This window comes from Colius striatus, chromosome 3, assembly GCF_028858725.1.
Source record: "Colius striatus isolate bColStr4 chromosome 3, bColStr4.1.hap1, whole genome shotgun sequence".
Taxonomy (NCBI): domain Eukaryota; kingdom Metazoa; phylum Chordata; class Aves; order Coliiformes; family Coliidae; genus Colius; species Colius striatus.
The window spans coordinates 3,375,843-3,393,896 of record NC_084761.1 but is presented as its reverse complement, the minus strand read 5'-3'; the positions used below and the strand labels follow the sequence as shown (position 1 = coordinate 3,393,896).

General features: G+C 37.3%; 1 protein-coding gene across 1 annotated transcript in view; it reads right to left on the bottom strand.

Annotated features, from left to right (window-relative positions):
- Positions 1-18,054, bottom strand: part of RBFOX1 (RNA binding fox-1 homolog 1) — a 1,234,970-nt gene that overhangs the window by 1,104,785 nt on the left and 112,131 nt on the right. The gene's annotated exons all lie outside the window — the stretch shown is intronic.

The following is an 18,054-nucleotide window of genomic DNA, read 5'->3' as shown; positions in this document are numbered from 1 at the left end:
ACTGTGAGAGTGAGGGAGCCCTGGCACAGGCTGCCCAGGGGGGTTGTGGGGTCTCCTTCCTTGGAGGTCTTCAAGACCCACCTGGACATGTTCCTATGTGACCTGATCTAGGTGAACCTGCTTCTGCAGGGCAGTTGGACTGGATGAGCTCTAAAGGTCCCTTCCAACCCCTACCATTCTATGATTCTATGAAAGTATGTTTGCAAGGAGTTCATATCTTGAATCAGACATTCAGATAAGGAAAATGCAAAGGAATTATTTGAGGAGGCATTGGCACACCATACACTGTTCTTTCTTGCCTTCTTTGCAGTAAGAACTGCTGACAAATTCTAATCTTTACAATCTTTGTTTTAAAATGCTCAAATATATCAACTGCTAAGCAAAAATAAGTTTAATGTACACAATAACAGAACATAAAACTCTCTAGGTAAGGTGGCTAACTCACAAATCAGAACCAAGCTTGATCTGAATTGGGAGGTACTTTTAGATTGCTAGTGGTGCCAACTGTAATCGGCAGATATTAACCAATTTCTGTAGCGATTGCAGAAGGAAGGAAATCAGTGTAGATTCAGAATTATTTAATCAGGACTATGAGGAAAATCATATATGTCTCTAAAAATCACACACCTCTGACTTTCTCTGTCCTTAATCTTTCTTCAGGCTGCAAATAACCTTCCTCTGTAAACAAAGCTATGCTTCAGCTTGGTGGTTAGACCTGACTTGATGAAAACTTTGAAGAACAAAATACCTACACATTTACATCCACATCTCTAGTTTGAAACAACATGCTGAAGGGAAAAATATTAGACTTGGAAAAAAAATGCAAATAGTTACGATTTATAGATGCATTCCTTTGAAATGAAGTCATTTAACTTCTTCCACAACTGAAGAAAAGAATCTGGGGAGGGGTTAACTCTGATTTATAAATTGTCTTGAAAATGTTTCTGTCCTATTGAATAGAAACATTTCTCATTGATATAAAGCAAATAAGCAGTGAAATCCTTTTTAATATTCACTTGTTACATGATGCAAGTTGTGGCAAGATATGCTACCAAATACACTAAAAGCCACACCTAGATGACAAAGAAGCAGATTTCCTACAATTACACACACTTTACATATCCTAAAATCAAAATATATATCACTAAATGTAAATATTTCTACATTCCTTGCTTGGCAACAAGAGATCAACAGAAGACAACAGACAGATGCAGAAAGATTAAGCATCAGGTTCAACACAACACAAAGCTGAAGCCGCCAATTCCACAGTAAAATACGAAACAGATTTCACTAAGTCTTTGAATATGCAACACATAGCAGGAAGCATATTAAAAAGGTACATAAAATTTACTATCAATTAAGCTCAATAAGAGATTCCTGCCTTATAACTAAAAATCAAAATCCCACTGAAAATGTCAGCACGTACCCCTAGAGTATCTGCAAAATGATGTCTCTGTCTAGCTCTTCAGCAAAGCCACAGCACATCATGAATTATAAACATCTCTTTGTCTTAAAAAGTTAAAATAGATGTGATAATGGTTGAGGAATTGGTGGGGGTTTCTTCAGTTGCTTGGGGTTTGTTTTTTTTTTTAACTGGTGATATTCAACACAATGCAAATCATCAGCATTGTCCTTGTATGATTATAATTAAAAAGTCTTGAGGTCATCTTAAACCCCCTTAACAGGAAACATCATTCTCAAGATTGAACTGGATCTAAATCCTCGAGGATCACAAATAACTCTATTCCCTATTAAGATACTTCTCTTGCTGTCAGTGTTGGTAATGGATACACCTCTGTTTTCAAGGTTTATCTCCACACTTTCAAGTACAGCAATGGTGATGCTTTGCTTTTTCTTTGTTTGCCAGCTGCAGTCCAAGATATCACCTCACATTTTCTTATAGCTCACACGTGAAGATGATGCATCGCAGCTTTAGAGTTGATATTGACAGAGTGAAGTGGGGGAAAACCACCACATCCCAGGGCTTCACAGATTATTCCATGCAACAGACATGACAATCCCACACCAGGAACAGCAGGCTTCATAAGGCAGAGACAGCAAGACTTTTGGTAATAGAGCAGTGAAGTGTCAAGGGTATGTTCACTTTTCAACAACATTTCCAAGTGAAATGCATGGTCTCGAGAGTCAAACTGTGAAGGCTAGATTGAAAAGATATACTTGAGGATAATTACAGAGATGGCCTTGTGATTGTAGTCAGACTTCAACAAAAACAATTGCTTTGGCTCAAAGTTAATTGTAATTGTTTGCATGGTAATTAATTGGTTGTCCAAGGTTATCAAAATCTAGGTGTAAATTACAGGTCCTCAGGTGGTTAACAACAATGCAATGGGGCAACAGGAGTTTCTGCACTAGTTTAATCAATTAGAGGCTTGACATTTGATGAAAATAAGTAACCAAGAGTATATCTGGAGGTGATATTGCCCATTTAAAACAGTGTTTAATAAACTAAACTCCTTTAATAATACATTTGGCCAAAAACTTTCAGTACACTAGTACCTCCAAAAAAGGAGAGAAAAAGGAATCAAAGAGAATGTACTTAAAAAGGAAACAAGAAATGAAGACTGAACAATAAGACAGTGAATTAACTTGAAAAAGCAGGATATAAACCTCTTCAGTCATTCTGTACAACCATCCATCTAACCTCTTTTTAAAAGCCTTCAGTTATGAAAATTACATTTTCCCCAAGTCACTTATTCCTGTGCTTAATTTTAAGCTTTCAGTTAGAAAGCTTTTCTTAATGCCACATCTAGATCTCTTTTGCTACAATTCAAACCCATTACCTTTTCCTCTTTTCCCTGTGGATCTGCATTATTATCATTACTTTAATCTCTACAGCAACATTTTGTGCACCTAAAGACTACTAGTATGTCTTCAGAGAGTTTTTCTCATCCCTAGGCTAACCAGCTCTTTTTCTACCTGAAGTCATAGGCCACAATGCAACACATAAGAGACACTATTTTATGTAAGTTTAGGCAGGAGTCCTGCACAACATGAACTGAAGTTGAGTCAGGACACCATCCTACTGTTTAAGTGTGAAAGATCCTGAATTTGTCAACTATTGGAAAGTGATAAATCTGAACTATTAACATTTTAGACACATATATAGATATCTTTGTTTTTGTGGTACTTTAATGTTGCTGATTTGAACTTTAAAGGATTTACAAACCTACATCTTTTTACACACGTGCCAAGCCAGTCCTCTGAACTAGAGGTGTGCTACTGAGTGCAAATTTCACTTCCAAATTCCCAGAGATTACATTTATTCAGCTTTCAGAAGCTGGTTAATTTATTCAAGTCTAGAAAGCACAATCACAGATGGCAGCTTCAGGCTCCAGTACCAAACTCCCAATTGCAATTCCCTTCAGATACAGAGTTTTCATTTTCATATCAGAGACAGCTGTGAAATTTAGGATCTAGTGAGTCTTTCAGATGATAAACTCCAAGTATTTAGTTACTCTCAACTCTGTACTTGGAGATCCTGGAGTGCATTCACGTGTCTGCAATCTCTGGGTAACAGTGATTTTCTGAGTGAAAGACACAGAAAAATACATCTTTTAACATGTTCCAATGTCAAGATCCTCATGGTCACTCCTTTCTAGCAACTCACTTCCACTCTTGCAGAAGCACAGCTGCTGATACAGATGGAAATGGGCTCACCCGCATGCAGAGAGTACTTATATTTAAGGAATTCTTTCTACAAAAGAAATGCATGAAAGACAGCAAAGAGCAAATCCACTTGTCCTTTTTGTGGGTGTTTTCTTTCATTTTGGACTCAGAAATAGTAACCCATCAGCTGAAACACTAGACCCAAATGAGCTAATGAGGAGACTATTCTTGTATAATGAGATCCAGAGAAGTCTGTACTTGCATTAGCTTCATTGTTGTATCATAAATCATCTGTACTACTCTTACTTGAACTCTACATACACCTAATCTATACCTGCAGATTTGAATTTATCAGTACTACCATTGCTGAAGATTTACTCATTGAAAGCAGCTAGATGTTAGACATTAGGTTGGCAGTAACGTGACAGTTCTTCACAGATCAACTTTTCAGAAGTGAAAATAACTCAAGTCACTTAAAGGAAATATAATTCCAAGTTATGTATTGGCTTTCATAATAAACTGTCTTTCCAGCACAACAAAAATAGATATATGCTGTACTAGAATCAGTGGTGTCTTACAACTCTTTTCTCACCACTGTGAAGATCAAACATTTCTATTTTGTATTCATTAGCAGCAAACACTTTGAGAAAACGTTCCTCAAGTTATCCATGCCATAACAAAAAAGCCTTTTGTTGCATGGGAAGGCTTTGACCTATTTAATCATTAGGTGTCTTTTTTAATGAAGGAAAAATATTTATTTGGTTAGAATTCGAGAGCAGAAATTTCTCCTACTTGATACCAGAGCAATAACTTTAATTGTTACCATATTTAGCTAGTTTTCTCTTCTGGTTCAAGTGTCTCGAGCCACAAAATACTGAAGCAAAGCATATTTTCTCAGTAAGCCTGAGGAGCAGCGTTGCATCCTACACCAAGTCATCTATGGACTGACTGCAGAATTCTCATTTGTACTACAGTCATAAGGACCTCTACAAAGAAACTAGGGCTCTGCTGTCCTTGGCACGGACACTAGCCTTGGATAACGTAAGCACAAAGGGAAACTGACAGTCAGTAGAAAAATGAGATTGGGAAAACAATAAAGAGACTAAATCTGGTAAAACAAGCATCTGCTGAAGCACACCAGCTGTCTGTCTGCACCAGGAGTATTGCTGGTGTCAGAGCAGAGTTGAGTTTTCACATGGTGCTCACAGTTAATTGTTTTTAAACAACAGAGGAGTTGTTTAAAACTTGGGCTTTGTTTTAAAGCTCTTCCTGACTCAAAGAAATAAATACACATTCTCCAAGAAATGTAGAAACACTATCTCAGTGAAGGTTTACATTCATAAAAAATTCATAAGCATGAGAAACTGTTCTCAAAGGCAGAATTCACATGCCTAGGTACTTATCTAAATGGACCTGGCTTCATTACATGGATCAAGGCCCTAAGGTGACAGTGATCTCTATGCTTAATATGGATTATCTCTCCTAGAAGTTCAAGCTCGATGCTGCAAGAAAAAGGCAAGCTCCTGAAAATGCTTCAGATGAGCTGAACTGACTGAAACATGTCAAGGAAGGGGCATTAGGGAAAGATGCCTTTATTATAGTGCAAGATGGGAGTCCTCTAGGAACCTGGAAGGATAATTAAGAAGTTGGTTTGAATGACACTGAACTTAAATTGACAGTTGGACATCTACTCTGGGAGGTAAGACAGGCAGGCTGAGATTCAATCTTTCTGTAGTATGGTTCTTATTGCTCTGTAGAACAAAGTTTATTCATATCCAAGGCTTGTTTGCCTTTCACCTCTTGTTTAGTGCAGATTGACAAAACTGGATGTGACATGCATACACAGAACTTGAGGTAGCAAATGGTTGCTGTCAAGCAGCCATTACTACTGAGGACTGAACTATCTACTACCCACCTAAACTAACCAGGAAAGAAAAATTCTTCATAATTCCTTAGAAATTTTGTAACAATCAAGAACTCTTTTGATTAAAGAAATCATAAAAGTCACAGACTAATTTAATTCTCAGGGTTTACCAGTAGCTATCAGTGAACCATAGCTGTCTTACCTTTCAAAGCTCTCCTTTTGCTATTCCTGCCTCTGCTGGATTTCATCCTGCTAGATAGGCACTTAGCTAACGGGGGCATAAGAGTCCTTTTTGGAAACAACATAAAGAAACTAACATCTAAATGTGATGATGAGAGCTGCACTTTTATTGTTTTTAAAAAGACAATTTCATTTTAGCTGAATTATTTCATTCCATAATTGCAGAATCACATACTCTAAGCATCATAAGCAAATGATTCCTTCCTATATCATTTCATTCTGCAAAGTGTTGGCTTCTTAAATGGCATCTGCATCTTGCCAGACTGGCTATAAACATAGCTCCTTAGGAACCATTAGGTCTTTTAGAAATATTTAGGACACTTTTAAAAGCTTTGTTATTTAGCTTCTAATAGTTCCATCAGGACTATTAAATCCATCAGATAAATAGGTCTTCAGAATTATTATTTTTTAACTACACATTAGTAATTCCTAATGACTGCGGAGATGCCGTTATACTCCATTAAATATGCTCTTAAAGCATATTGATATGCACAGTAAAGTGCATGTGAATGTGTGGGTATTTACCTCTTTTGAATGTTGTCTGCTTTCAGAGTAAAAAGATCATTTAATGTATTTCCTAAAAGAATCAAAATCCTATCATTAAAACAAGTTAAAGCATTACCAGTATGAACATTGGGTAAACATTTCAGCTGTCAAAACCTCTCCCTAAATATCAGTACTTTTAGAAATAGGTAAAAACTTTGACAAGCTGTAATCCATTTTCCTTGGTCATAGCCTACCAATAGCACCCAAAATTCCTTTTGCCCAGTGAGCTCTGCACTACATCAAACTCAGGGTTTGTGTGTTAGAAACAAGGTTATATCATCTAGATAAAAATAACAGTTACATAATGAAGTCATTGGGTACAAACATAATGCTGATTTTATCCTTAGCTGGAAATCTGTCTTCAAGTAATCATAGAATTTTTGTTTGCTACTAGCAAAAAGTTGTATAAAGGATGAATTTAAAGCTTCCCATATAATTGTTGTTCGATTCACCTGTTGAGGGGGGAAAAAAAGGAATTGAGATCATGCCTTTAATGTGGAAGTAGAAAAGGAACAAAATGACCAAGTTCATGGTGGTTTCATGCATTTTGTATCCTACAACTAATGAAGATATCCTCACAGAAATCCAAGTAGTTCAATTTTAACTAATCAGTGGGTGCACAAAGAGAATCCAAACAGACTTTGTAGACAGAAGCAATAGTTGCCTGTCCTGAACATAAAGTCAAAAGAAATAACAGAAGTGACAAGTTCCCTTAGACTAAAAATAAACTACAAATTCCCTCTGCAAGTGATGGAATTAAACATTCTAAAGAAGATAAAAAAATTCAACCAAAAGCCACAACATTTTTTCACTGGCATGTGATCTGTGTCAACTACATACACAGAAAGCTAGTGAAGAGCCCTCAGGAAGAATATGCAAACATTCTGAGAACCAATTAAGAAATTCACAGTCTCTCATTAAATGTTTGTTTAAATTTCAGTGTGGTATGTACACTAATATAGAAAGCAGTTTAAGAAGAGGTCAGTAACACCAGGAAAAAAAGGTCTAATGGACAAAAAATGGTATATAACACAAGTATTTTTTTCAATCGTTTCCTCAGATCACAGAATCTCAAAGGTTTGAGGGGACCTCAATAGATCATCCAGTGCAACCCTCCTGCCAGAGCAGGACCCCCTAGAGCAGGGCACACAGGGACTCATCCAGCTGGGTTGGAATGTCTCCAGAGAAGGAGCCTCCACAGCCCATCTGGGCAGCCCCTTCCAGGACTCCCTCACCTCAGCAGGGAGCAAGTTTGTCCTTGTGTTTCTTTGGAATCTCTCTGTTCCAGCTTGTACCCATTGCTCCTTGTCCTAACATTGACCATCACTAAGCACAGCCTGGCTCCAGCCTCCTGACACCCACCCTTGATGGATTTGCAAACATAATGAGGTCACACCTCAATTTTCTCTCTAACTCCTCCCAAAGCCAGAATGCACACAGGTTAAGTCTGCTTTTCTGCAACAACAAATCACCAGATGGGATTACCAATAATTTGCCTGCCATGACAACTTCTGTACAGACATGTCCAAGTCAAAACAATGCAGCCTCTCTCTAGTTCTGCCATTAACCATAAATAACTCTGCAGCATAACCTTCTGTTGAAACACCACTACTCTATTTTATAAAGTGGTTAATATATAGCAAATTTTGGATAAGTAAAATACTAGGTATGTACAGAAAATGAAATATAATGCATACATCTATATGTAGTTTAATCTACTCTGTTATATAATTATCACAGAATCATAGAATGGTAGAGGTTGGAAGGGACCTTTAGAGATCATCTAGTCCAGCCCCCCTGCAGAAGCAGGGTCACCTAATTATATTTTATAAATGTATATATTTTTCTATAATGACATGTTCTCTATATAGCAACATAGTGCAGAATTATATACAGTATAGAACAGGACTGAAAAAGCAAGGTATGCCCAATGAAGCACCTTAAAGTGGGAATGCAGCTTCAATGCCTTGAAGTCTCAGTGAAGCCGGCCTTCCAAAACCAGATCTGACTGATCTCTGTATCTGCATTTGGAAGCATCTTCCCATTTCTGAATGATCCCATATGCAATTTTACATAGATTGTGTGGCACAATCGTTCAAGTTTGATACAACTCACTAATCATCCTGTTGCAAAGCACCTTGAGTTACAAAAAGCTCCACCTTGTAACTGAAAACACAGATATGTGAAGTTCGGTAACTGGAGCATTTGGTGCTCAGTTAATAAAGACATCAGTAGGACACACGAAACTTCTAGCAGGCAGGCTCCTGCTTATTGATGGGTGAAGCCACAGGAGCCCTGCAGCAGAATTATCTTTTCTTATACGATTTCAATCTGTTCACTATTGATTTTTCTTACACAGCAGTAAGTTCTGATTAACTTTAGTAATAGCAACGACTGCTTCAAAATGCCTTGAATTGATCTGACATAAGGATTTCCTGTTAACTAGAAATTAAAAGTATATTTCTTCCAGTATCACAATTAAGAAATACTTTCCTCTATGCAAAGGTATAAATGAAGAGATTGTGATGTTCCACAAGCCATGTTGTTGACTTGGAAGGTCATTATCTAACCAGAAGGAGAAATGTTTCTGTGTTAACACTAATTCACAGCACTATGTATCCTTCAGAGACCACATAGCTCAGCTTGGTACAAGTACCAGAACATACCAGGCTTGGAGTAACTGAGAAATAAAACACTAGCAATAACCCCATCTAACAAAATTAACAAGGACATCTTTAAGCAAAGCTTTTGGAATAAAAGCTGTCATAGCAGACAATGGAATGCTTCAATATTATATTGTTGCATCAAATAATCATCTTCAAAAAAGGTTTTTCAGCTCTGATATGGATCAAAACTAACTGATTTGAAGTATTTTGTCTTCCAAAGTGTAAATTTTTGCAGATGCTGCCAATCTTCTATTTTAAAGGCCTGTCTAGGGGAATTTGAGGACTTTAACATCAAGTTCAAATAGTTTATACACTGTCCAGTAAGGACAAAGCATAAAAAGTGAAAAAGACTGGATTGCTGATAAAAATGTTCATATGTAAACACACCAACAAAACAAAGATGCCTCAGTAAGAAGTAAGTCAAAATTACTAACTGCCCTTACAGAAAAAGGTTATCTTGTCAGTTTATCAAATTAAGCAAATTCATGACAGAAAAAAGCGCCACCTTACTGGCTCTAGTACCCAGAAACGTCAGCATTTGCTCCACTTCACCGCACGTCCAAGCTGAAGGCTGCTCATTAGACCCAGTAATATCCCTTTTTCTGTGTGTTTTGGGGCTTTATTACTTTTTTTCTTCAATGAACAAAAAGTAAAACCATAGATATACATTTAGGATGGAGTTTGTTTTGTAGGTATTTTTTAAATCTAAAGCTGTTACTGCTATTTTAATCAGAATTTATGGTCAATAGCACTTAGTTCTCATTAAAGCCAGATGTCTTTGTGAGATTTTGCACCTCCAAAAGGAAATATCTACTTAAAATAGAACTAAACAAAAAGCTTATTCTTTCATTTAGGTCTCATGGCTCCATTTGTTTTATTTCTGGCTCCTCAAGACAAGAGGTAGCTGAAATATATTCATATATATTCACAGTGTTTGGAAACTCAGAACAGAGAGAAATAAGAGGGCCTAGATGGGAATTACTAGTGGTGATAGAAAAGAATCTCTGTTGGAAGAAAAAGAATCATAAGATTCTTAAGGATTTTGAGTATACAAGAGAGAAGAACGTAGCTTCCTCCTTCCCTGACACCAAGACTCCCGCTAATGACTTCCACTGCCCTTCTTGGGAAGGAAATTGAAAAATCACAATCCATAGGCACAACTAGTCCAACTGCTAACATTGCTCTAGTTTCCAGTTAGCTGGCAAAAAGATGAGTGATGGTAGTGATTTTAAGCTTGCACAGCTAAAGACAAGAGAATTCATTCTGCCCCATAACTTCATAGAACAGTTGAATGCAAAAACCCTCGAAGTACTCCACACTGGTTTTGGTTTCTGGAGATGCTTCCTGACTTAATTCATGTTTTTCATAAATTTTCTCCCTAATGGACAGACTAATTAGAAGCATAGAAACAGTCTCCTAAAACTTCACACCTTCTACTGCAGTACACAGAGGAAAGAATGAAGAGCAGATTTGTTTCCACGATTTTTGCTGACTCCTTGAAATCTGTAGTTCTGTGAGAATGATCCTTAAATCCTTATCTTCTACTCACCTGAAAGATCTGAACTGACAGTGTAACGTTCAAAGATCACTGGATCACTATAGTCACTCTAGTCAGCAACCACTGTAAGGTCTGGAGTGGTTGAGCTCATCACACAAGCTCTTCTAAGTGCAAGCTTTTGGATTTGCATCTCTGTGCTCTGGTATGCAAGCAATAAAAATGACTTGTGTCAGCTCCTTGCAGCTCAAGCATAAATTTCTCAACACCTTCACTTTTCATAATGACTATCAAGTGACATTTTTCTCCTCCTGCTTGATGAGAAGCATGAGTTGGTGATTTTTTTCAGACATATATTTGTTGAACACGAGTGTGACGCGACACTCCACTTCCCTGTAACCTACAATTTCCTGTATCTCAACATTTCACAATTTTGAAGTGATATAATATCTCTCCCATAATGTTGTTATCTAAAAATAACACCAACTGACTGGCAGAAAAATCTGCTGTAGAAATCTCACACCATTTCAAAGCAGTCAACAGAAAATCTCCCACTGGTACACACTCTGGGTAGTGAATGATGTTTATCTTGAGAGAAATATTGTGGAATCGATGCTGGAGATCAATCACTTAAAAGAAATACACTCATTTGGGATAGTATCTTTGGCAGGGCAGAAAGCAACTCTGCTAAAAATCATTTCATGCACAATGTACATTCATATTCATATGATTACGTAGAAGTTCATTTATAATATATCTCAGGAGATGCTGTAGTGTGCATGCAGCTATTTAAGTAGTTTGGGGACTTTGCAAGCAAGGTTTACTCTTGCTCTCCCCACATTTTATTATGGAAGGTTTATCATCAATATTAAAGTTTAATTCCCCCAAAGCAGTGCATTAATACATTCATAAACTTTAATACCTAGAGCTTTGTGCCCACCTTCATCATATATTGAACACAACTGTTAGCCAGCAGTTCCATATTTCCCTGTCATTCTTTCTCATAATAAAAGGATTTCAGAAACATTTCTAAAGCACGGAATCATGTTGATGCACTACATTTTGCCTAATTTTAAATGTCTGCCATGCAGAAAATTGAGTTTTATGGTTTTCAGAGTAAAAACAAAGACTGAAGACCCTTAGGTCTCACAGCTCATTCTTTTCAAACTATTTTGCTAGTCATGTGCAGAACTTTTGGTACATTTATTATTTATTACTTGCCCCTAAAGCCTGCTTTCAAGTTCACACATAATCATTTGTTTTTATGCCTTTTTCATTATTTAAAAATTACCTACTGCTTTGTGTAAACTTAACATTGGGAGTTATTTCCCATTAAAGATCGGTCCACTATTCTAAATACTGTAATCACTTCTAACAGGCCAATGCCTGCCTTAAGACTCCCCTGTGCTTCTCATCCATACCAAGGTACTGGGAAAACGAGAGAAGCTGTCTTACTAAGCAGCTAATTAGCACAAGAGCACATTCCCACATTTTTCTTAGTGTTCTGTGCACCTAGAGGAGGTGACATATGGACACAGATTATAGACACACACCAAACTTAGGGGAAGAAAAGGCATTAAGGAAAAAAACCAGGCAAATTAAGTTAATTTAGTTACAATGGAAGAAAGCAAACATTAGCTTTATTACAGGGGGAAGAACAAAAGTACTCTCAAAGACATAATCGCTTGCCATAATTGCTACTGCTCTTTCTTTGACACTGTGGTATATACAGAAGAAAGAGGAATTCAAGGTTATCAGGAGAGCTTTAAAACTGACTTTTCTTATCTAACACGGGATACATCAAGAAGCAGCACAGCCACAGCAAGAAAACCCAACTGTCTATGAGTGAAACCTTAATTCAATATATAATTTATTTAATTTGGCTTCTGCTGCCTGTAATTGCTTCAATCCTCACAAACAGCTGGCAGGCACCAAGAGAAAGAAACATACTTAGGATAGAAGCAGAGAGAGGTTTAATTAATTTTTAAAATCTTTGCGTTTTATTTAGCTTCTGCTGCCATCTACAGTAATCAACACAAATCTGCACAAAGAACAGGTACAGCGCTAAGAGCAACAAAATAAAACTTCAGCACCATAACAAGCTGAGCTAAAAAGGTATCAGGGGACTTCCACTGTCTGAAAGATCTAATAACCCTCTTTGTAGCTAAACTCCTACTCTGTTGGGGCCCAAAAATTCATTTACAGCCACTCATCAGCTCTGTAAATGAATTAACTCATCCACGTAGCACACAACTACAAGCACAGACTTCATGAGTGCATAAAACAAAGTGCTGCTGCTGCTATGAATTGACTAGAGTTTTAATTTCTCTGTACAAGATGATCACATGGTGACTGACCAGCTCAGTTTCTAATTTTTCCCACGTGGTCATTCTGTGGTAAGATGGACACTACAAGGAATTTGTTCAACTGCTCCCAAAGAGCCTTGTGTAATCTAAATGTTTCATACTAGTTACCTTTAAATAATAGAAGTTTTTGCATTCCAAGTAACGCTGCACTTCTGAAACCTGAATGTTCAATAAAACCTTTTGCAGCACAAAGCAATATACTCAAGTCACATCAGCAATTCTTTACAAGACAAAACCAACTCCAAACAAGAATGCAGTATCTGTTTTAATATTTAACTAATAAATCATTTGAAAAGACACTACACCTTAAACCTTAGCTTACATTTTCAACAACTAATGCATGACTTTCAGTTTTTTTCATCTTATCAGCAGTCCACTGTGATTTTCATCTCAACAATGTCAGTGCTATATAGAAGCATTTGAAGCTGCATAAATCCCAAACTTCACTTTCCAAATATATTAAGTCAAATCCTTTTTTTTTCCCTCCTGTGATTTGTAGCTTTTCTTTGGAGGAATTTCTGCTGCTCCAACAGTTTGCAGATTTCTTCTGTCTGCTGCATAATGACACCTATCTTTTTTTTAGGCTGAACACAATCCATTACTGGGGTCTTCGTTTGTAGTGTCACTGAGGAGTAACAGCTAAGTTTTGAGCTATTAAGAAGTGGGCTCTAAGGCAATTTGATGGCATTCTTACTTCACTGATGGATAGACTGGAACCAGGCTCAAACCCAGAGTTGTCACAGCAGTGAAAGGTACAGTTATCATCCTGTCAGACAGCTGTCTACTGAATATCTTTGCTAAAATCCAGTTCTCAGATGAACCTTGAGAAGAAGTTACCCAAGGCAAGACATCATTGGAAAACTAAGGGGTTTTTTTCCACTTTTCCAACTCTATGACAAAGATTCAACATTCATACTTATCTAGTACAAGCATTTCTGAGGATCTAAGAGAGATAGCTTAACTTTTTTATTCATAACTTTTCATAACTCTGTATTTGGTATGTAATAATTGGATGTTGTTAGAAGCATAAAGCATCAAAATACTTGTTCATTAAAGCATTTACCATAACATGACTAACTGAAAAAGATACAGAGTATTACCTGAAATGTCATTTAAGCTGTAACAAAATCTTCTGAACATCAGCAAATATTAATGCCACAGTAAACATATCTTTTCTAGCTCAATTAGTATACATGGGAGTTATTAACTACATATTTTGACCAGAAGTGGAACTTGGAACTGGTTCTGCAGTGTTTTTTCTCTATTTTTTATTATTACAAACCACAGCAACTTCAGGTAGGGTTTCAGTTTCTGATTACAGGACTATGATCCACTTGGGCAGCCTGCAGCAGTTACTGAAGAGGCAGCTCTTACCCTACTGCAAACCCAATCACTACTCACCTAATCATAACCTGCCACCTCTGCAACAGTAGCTTCCTAGTTTTCTACTAGTTTTCTTCCAGAGACAACCACTAGATGAGACTAGAGCCATTTTGCCACCCTAGGAACTGACTTTGATTACTTCAGCCTTGTTATGCTGCAGTTCTGAATTATGCTGAGCATTGCACAGAACTGAAGCAGCTGAAGTAGAGACTTCTGCATGTGATAAGATGTGACAGTCATCCTATCTTTTATCAACTCTGTTTCAGCATCCTGCTTCCCTAAACAGAAATGTTATAAGGATAAACAGATCCATGATCTTAGAGGGTTTCAAGTACCAAGGCTTAGAGCTCTAAGACTGATAATGAAACTGTGAATCTAAGTCTCTGATCTGCACTGAGAATCATTAAAACATTAAGTAATCAGCAAATAGCCTTAAATGCAACAGTAATAAACACTCTGCACAGGTACTCACAATGAAAATATTCCCTTTCTAACACTATGATTATTGCTCCTTGGAGACATTAAGCAACTCATTTCAGTTTCCCCAACTATAAAATGGGGTTCATGACAGAGACCTGCTTGTTTATTTGGGGAGTGGGGGAGAGAGTGATAGAAGTCTTTCAAAGTGCTCTTGCTTTCAGTGATTTGCCACTGAAAAGTGTCCATGAGGCCACATTATATTGCCAGTACAGATACCTTAACAGATTTCTTATTGTAACATTGCAGACTGTGCTTGGCCACTGCAGTTGCTAAATAAAAAGCAAGAAAATCTTTGAAGAGAAAGAAATGAAAAACATAGAGCCAAAACCAATGTTAGGCCATAAAAATCACCCTGATACAAGACTGTAATACAGAGCATTGCAGCAGCCGTCCTGGTTGCTGTTCTGTAAATAGCTACAATCTCTTCCAGTGGATTTACAAGAGCATAGATTGAAAATCTGCATCTCTGTGTGAAATTTGAAGGCATACTTATCTCTGTCCCTATTCATTTTACTTGTCTCTCCCTTCTATAGCTTTGCCTGAGGGCGAGGGTTGAAGCACAAAACCAAGACAGGTTGCAATATCCACATTTTCAGAGCCAACAGCAATAAGCCGTCCCCACCAACAATCCTGTTAGCAACTCCTCATGTACCATCTCTCTGAATTGTGTCAAACAGGCTCTGACACACTTGTCTCTGGCAAAACCTTTTGAATTACCTGGCCACACTTGTTGAACATTTGGAGTGTTGTTGTAATTTGATCTTCAAATTCAAAAGGCATTACAATTTCTAATGTAAACTACAAATATATACTCTGCTTAATATAAAATCAAATATGTATATTGCAAACAACATTAAATGAACTACATGCTATGTCTCCATAAACCTAAACTTATGCAGTCTCAAATCACAGAAGCTTCTATTCAGATAAAAGCACTTAAAGTATGGTGGGGAGTTTTTTGTCAGCTTTTACAGCTTGACCTATTAGCTAATTCTCATCTTGCAGAATCATAGAATGGTAGGGGTTGGAAGGGACCTTTAGAGATCATCTAGTCCAACCCCCCTGCAGAAGCAGGGTCACCTACATCAGGTCATATAGGAATATGTCCAGGCGGGTCTTGAAGACCTCCAAGGAAGGAGCCTCCACAACCCTTCTGGGCAGCCTGTGCCAGGGCTCCCTCACCTGAACAGTCAAATAGTTTTTTCTTATGTTTAAGTGGAACTTTTTGGGTTTCAGCTTCATCCCATTACCCCTTGTCCTGCTACTATCTACTACAGAACCTCCTGACACCCACTTTTTATATAGTTGTAAATGTTAATAAGATCTCACCTCAGTCTTCTGCAGACTAAACAGCCCCAGTTCCCGCAGCCTTTCCTCATATGAAAGATGTTCCACTCCCCTGATCATCTTGCTGGCCCTGCACTGGACTCTCTCCAGAAGTTCTCTGTCCCTCTTGAACTGGACACAGGACTCCAGACGAGGCCTCACCAGGGCAGAGTAGAGGGAGAGAAGAACCTCCCTTGACCTGCTGGCCACACTCTTCTTGATGCATCCCAGGATGCCATTGGCCTTCTTGGCCATAAGGGCACATTTCTGGCTCATGTTTAGCTTATTATCAATCAGGACTCCTAGGTGTCTCTCTGCAGAGCTGCTCATGCACCATATTAGACATGCCATTCATTCCATAACCATATATATTCCCTTTTTACACACTTTTGATCATTACACATTTACTGTATTTATGGAACTTCCCTGAAAATACCAATAAAAACAAAGACATGGACTAAAGTATTCTTGACACAGAAAAAGATCACTACCATAAAAACAACCACAAAAAAACCCCACCAAAAATATCACTCCACCCCTCCAAAAAAAATCCAAGTCTTGCACCGGTGGGCTGTCTTCAGGACACACTGGAAGTCTGAAAACTGCTTTGAAATGCTGAGGTACACATGCTCATTTATAAAACTAACTCATAGAAATTATAAAATCTCATATCTTTAGTAGAATCCTTTCAAAGCTTTGAACTGGATACACTGTACAACAGAGTTAAACACAAAAGAGCTGAAAGTCTCTGTAGGATTCCCTTAAAAAAAATGTGGTGTAAAGATCTACTGTTGACACCGTGACAGAGGAGATGGATACCTTCCTTTCTGGCCTGTCCATTTCTCTTCACCAGCACACAATGTTAATTCACACTCAGTGAAAGGTTTTCACACCAGTACTAAAACTCAGAATTGATACAAAGTTCAGTTTTTACCTTTCCTTCTTCCAGTAATCATCAAAGTCATTTCAACAGCTTGTTAACAAGCCCCCTTGCATGCCAATAAGTTAATACTAGTAGTAAAAAAAATACTCAATAATTTATTTTTTCTTCTACTTAAAGAAGGCAACACAAAGGCAGCAAAGACAAAATGAGGCCCAAGAAGAAAAACACATATAATAGTCTCAGAAAATACTCGATCCGGGCATCAGAATAGTGAACTTTACCTGCACAAAGCACTATAAAATTACTACATTTCTCTGCATAAAATAGACATTCTGCACAACTTCTGGAAATTAAATGATCTCAGAGTTGATCCTGAAGTACCTTCTCCTTACTTGCTATGCATACAACATCCATGAGGGTACAGGTTGCCCTGAAGCCACTGAACTGTACTTCTAACAGCTTGCTGCAGTTTAGACATGAAACCTTGTAACCCAGAAGACAAGCTTTCCTGAAAGAAGCTTCTTTAAAATAAGTTTTTAAAAATGCAGTGATGTTTTATTAATAGATCTGAAATCTGCAGGCTAAAGAATTAAAATGCAGTAAGACTAACAAAATTATTCACATCTTGATCTGTTTGCATGTTTTTGGCCTCCACATATTTTAGGACTAAGTATATTTATCTGTTTAAGAGTCACATCATTAAAATGTCACACAAGCTATGAGAAAAAAAATATCTTGACCTAAATAAAAATGTTTACACTGTGCTATATCTATTATATCAGTCTATGAAAACAGGGGTAAAATTAGTTTCACCAAGTTATATTTGAAAACAAATATGAATCATATGAGAAAAAAACAGTGATTAAAGGTCAGGGACCTTAAAAATCAGTTCAAAGGTCAGTGAAAACTTCTGTCCTAACCACAATTCTAAACACATTCAGTATTCTGATTGGTAAACTATTTCCCAATTAAAAGTATTACTAAATATGAAAAGAGACATGAACAAAACATGAAGTTATTCATGATTTTAAAGAAAATGTATTATTACACAGCTGTAGACTTCACTTTGTTCACTTAGTCCTGGATATCCAAAGTGGTAACTGCAAATAGGTAATCAAGTGTAGGAAATTGTAAAATCCATATTCAAGACATAATCAAGAGTTACAAGTTACCAAAAC